Raw genomic sequence first — 5000 nt, forward strand, 5'->3', positions numbered from 1 at the left:
ATTTTATTTTTATTTTTGCCATGGGTTTGTATCTGTATATTTCTTTCGTAGGTACTTACATGTATGTACGTACGCGCACACGTACACACACACACACACACACACACCACGTTGACGTACACTCGAGCAAGGTGTGAATATCTGTTGACGTGCCGGGAATTCGGCACTTATTCATTACTTATACGACTTTCTAAATGATGAACCCAACGTCTCTCTCCCCCTCATTTACTCTTTTATTTATTTATGTACTTGCTTTCGGATTTATTTATTTGTTTGTTTGTTTTTTATCAAGATTCTCGGGAGCCTTTGCAGGGGCTTGATCTGATTATCTGATAATGACAGGGAATAGTGCGAGTCCGAGGAGGATGTCGCAGTGTGGTGGTATGCGGGGCCCTGGGGGAGGGGGAGGGGAAGGGACTGGAGGACGGGAGGGGAAGAGAGGGGAGGGGAGGGGAGGGGAAGGGACTGGAGGACGGGAGGGGAAGAGAGGGGAGGGGAGGGGAAGGAAGGAGAGGGGAGGGGAAGGGAAGGGAAGAGAGGGAAGGAAGGAGAGGGGAGGGGAAGGGAAGGGAAGAGAGGGAAGGGAAGGGGGGAGGCCTCGAGTGTTCTCTTGGGGAAGGAGGGAGGACGGGTAAAGGGGTTTAGTAACTATACTTGTTTATTTGTTTATGTGTGGCTCGGAGTGGCTTATTTGAAGTATGTGCATAGCTATTTTTATTATATATTTCTGTATCTTTTGAGTTAGTGTTTTCACGAATTTCTGGGTGTGTATGTACGTATCCTATTAATACTTATCAATGTTATTTATTTGTTTCCATTTATATATTTATTTATGTTTATTATTATACTGTTTTCATTTATATCTATTTGTATTTAATCCTCTCCTGTGTCGCGGCTGTGTTTAGACTTGTATTGTCATAGTATTTCATTGTTATTGATTTTCGCGAGAATGGGACGGTATGGATGGAGCGTAATAGAGAGGGACAAGCTGTGTGATTCAGACAAGGTGGAAGGCAATTTGCTCTATTTGCAAAGTGATGTGTCGCTGAATGCAGTAATAGAGGCAATAACCCACCCACAAGCATTAGGAAATGATCCGATATTCTACAAGTCTGCGGAGTGAGAAATATTTTCTGGCGCCTTTTTTTTTTTTCATTTTCTCTTTCCTTTTTTTATTATCGATTTGGGTGTCTTTTTTTTCTATTCGCGTCACGACCCTCTTCTCCTTCATGAATATATTAGACGCTAGGAATCTATCTTGCTACCTGGCGACAGTCTTTTGTTCCTTCATGGTCTGATTATTATGGAAAGGCTCGGCCCGGATCGACGGTGCGTTCGTATCTCTGTCTCTTCTCTGTCTGTCTGTCTCTCGGTCTCTCAGTCTCTGTGTGTCTGTCTATATATGTCTCACTTTCACTTTCACTTAATTTTATTTTCTCCTTTACTCACTCACTCTCTCTCTTTCTCACTTTTTCTTTATCGTTTTCTCTGTTTGTGTCTCTGTCTCTCTTTTATTCGCTCTCACTCTCTTTCTATTTCTTTTTCTCTCTCTCTTTCTATTTCTTTTTCTCTCTCTCTATCTCTTTCTTTCTATTTCTCACATTTTAACTCTCTCTCTTTCTGCCTTTTTACGCGTGTCTGCGTGCGTGCGTGCTTGCGCGCTCGCTCTCCATTTCGCTTGATTCCAAGAAAAGAAGAAAAAAGAGATTCCCTGTGATAAACGAGGCGTATGGGATCTGTATTCATATTTTTACGGTGTTTGTGATTCTTATAAAATATGTATCTAACTGGAGGGAAGCAGGTTTATTTTAACGGTTCAAAAGGTCCTGATGGAAGACATAAAAAAGGTGAAAAAAGGAAAATGACATTTCCTGTCTTCTGCTTTTATCACCTTTTGTTTTTGTTTCTTTGTTGTTCTTTGAGAGTGAATATGAGGATTCAATTCGCTTTTGGAATCCGGTTTGTCGTAGGAATGGGAATTGTGTTGTTGTTTTCGTTTGCTGTGGATGTCTTTTACTTGGGTTTGTTTCACTTAGTTTTCTCTGTTGTTTCTTGATTTCTTGGGGGGAGGGGGAAGGGAAGAGGAAAGGAAGGAGTAAGGGGGAATGGGGAGGGGGAGGGGTAAGGGGAAAGGGAAAGGGAAAGGGAAAGGGAAAGGGAAAGGGAAAGGGAAGAGGGAGAGAAAGAAAGGAGGTAAGGGGTAGAGGGGAAAGGGTGAGAAGGGGAAGGGGAGAAGGGGGGAGGGAAAAGGGAGAGGAAAGGAAGGAAGGAAGAAGGGAGGGGAAAGGGGGGAAGGAAAGGGGGTAGGGATGAAGGGGGGAGGGAAGAGGGAGGGATGAAGGGGGGAGGGAAGAGGGAGAAGAAAGGGAGGAGAAGAGGAGTGGCAGAATCCCGTACTTTATCTCTGCTTTTTTCCTGCTTCTGTGTCCCATAAATTTCTCGCCGCGACAGACGCACCGTCGCTTCGCCTCGCTTCGTCTCGGAATCCTGGCTGGTTCGGCGATCGGGGAGTCGTGTTTGTGTATATATATGTGTATATTTTTGTAAATAGACATTTGTATAACTGTCTACTTCTATGTCTACATATAGGTCTGCATCTGTTTATCTGTGTATCTCTGTATGCCTATATGTATGTATGTATATGTATGTGTATAAATATCTAAGTCTCTCTCTCTCTCTCTCTCTCTCTCTCTCTCTCTCTCTCTCTCTCTCTCTCTCTCTCTCTCTCTCTCTCTCTCTCTCTCTCTCTCTCTCTCCACATCTCTCTCTCCATACATCTATCTCCATCTCTTTCTCTCTCTCTCTCTCTCTCTCTCTCTCTCTCTCTCTCTCTCTCTCTCTCTCTCTCTCTCTCTCTCTCTCTCTCTCTCTTTCTCTTTCTCTTTCTCTTTCTCTCTCTCTCTCTCTTGCTCTTTGGTCGCGATGCATGCATGACCCGGACCCTTTTTCCAATTATGTTCCTAATGCATGTAATTTGTCTCTCTGGTCGACATTTTTTTATCGAAATGAGTTTATGATCCAGCAGTTGCTCTCGCTAAGGTTGCTGCCTTGGCGATATATGTATGCTGTAGATTGATAGATAAATTGATTGATATATGGATGGAGGCAAGCAGGCAGGCAGGCAGGCAGGCAGGCAGGCAGGCAGGCAGGCAGGCAGGCAGGCAGGCAGGCAGGCAGGCAGGCAGGCAGGCAGGCCGACAAATTTATTTATAGATAGATAGATAAATAGATAGATAGAGATACAGAGGATAAAACTAGATAAATATAGAGATATATAAGAGACAGACAGATTAATAGACAGACAGATAGATATTGATAACTGAGCATAGAAATGAATGCCTGCTCATTCCAAGGCCAGCAGGGGGCCGGTCATGTGTCCTGGGCAGGATGCTTTGGTTCTGCGCGCCGTCTGATGCGCTCGTGGCTAATTGCAAGAGCGCGGCTTGCTCTTGCTTTGTCTGGCGTGTGCAGTGTTTGGAAAAAAGGGGAGTGGAGGGAGAAAGGGAGAGGGAGAAAGAGAGGGAAGGAGTAAGAAAGGGAGAGGGAGAGGGAGGGAGTGAGAGTGGAAGAGAGGGATAGGGAGAGAGGGAGAGGGAAGGAGTGAAAAAGGGAGAGGAAGAGGGAGAGGGAAGGAGTAAGAAAGGGAGAGGGAGAGGGAGAGGGAAGAACTGAGAGTGGGAGAAAGGGAGAGGGAAGAAGTGAGAGAGGGAGAGGGAAGGGAGATAGGGGGAGGAAAGGAGTGAGAGAGGGAGCTTGGAGTTTGGAGTGAGAGAGGGTGAGAGGTAGACGGAGAGGGAGATGAAAAGGAAGAGGGAATGAGAAAAAAAGGGAAAAGGAGAAAGTGGAGGAGCAAAAACAAGAGAGTATTAAAAAGATAAACATTGGGGAAGGAGAAGAGAGAATTAGAAAAGAGAGAAGGAGAAAAACAGAACTATGGGTGAAGAACGAAAGATGGAATTAATGCATCTATGAAGAGGAAGCGGAAAGAGAAATGAATAAAGGCGGACATGGGACACAAATTAACGCCAACAGATAAAGCGAGTGAACGCGATGCCTGCTTATAATTCACGCTCGACTTCTCCCGATGGCAGAGCGAAGGAGGAAAAAAAATAAAGAAGGAAAGATAAATAGACAAAGATAATACAGAAATAAAAATAGAAATAAAAAAAGCAATCAAGAAAAAAAAGACAAGGTCAAATACGTGAAACTACAGATGAGAATAAAATTGAAAATCAAGATTTAAAAGCGTGTTCCCTAAGAAGAGAAAAAAAATATAAAGAGAAACAAATAAAACTAAAAAAAAAAAAATTGAAATGAAAATGGAGATATAATAAAAGCTCAGTTCCGCAAAAGAAATAACAAAGCTAAAAGATAAAGATGACCAAGGAAAAGAAATGAAAATCGACAGCAATCGTGGGCACTGTCGTCGGCCAGGTCCTGTCGCCTCCGTTATTTTATTCATGAATTTATCGCTGGCGTTCCTCTTCTGGGCAGTTTGTTCCGCCCTGTGTTATGCCCCAAGATTTATCACGCTGGCTGTTCCTTTTCGATGAATCTGAATGAGTGTTCTGTTGCCGGGCTTTGGGAGTAATGGATTTTTGTGCATCGGGACGTGTGAGGGATTTCGTGTTCAAAAGGATGCTCGAACTTTTGAAAATTCGTGGATTTAGATGTTAGGTACTGTGTCACTTCCTCGCTCCGCCCCGCCCCGCCCCCTTCCTCTGAAAAGGGCTTAGTAACGAAATAGGTAGGCCTTCAGGATACGGGCTCAATTAAAATCGGAATCGTGGTTGCGTGGAGTGTTTTGTGGCATCCCAGTGGGGTGGGCCGAGATTCTGGAATCCGGTGTTCCAGTGACCCGGTTGTCGACATGTTACAGACATGTCACGATAAGTCGAGTGAGTAAAGAGGGAGGGGCTTTTCGTTGGTGTTTCGTGATAGAGGTTGCCTTTTATGAAACAGGGGTTTTGTTATCATTATCATTGCCGTCGCAATCATCA

This window comes from Penaeus chinensis, chromosome 32 (genome assembly GCF_019202785.1).
Source record: "Penaeus chinensis breed Huanghai No. 1 chromosome 32, ASM1920278v2, whole genome shotgun sequence".
Lineage (NCBI taxonomy): Eukaryota > Metazoa > Arthropoda > Malacostraca > Decapoda > Penaeidae > Penaeus > Penaeus chinensis.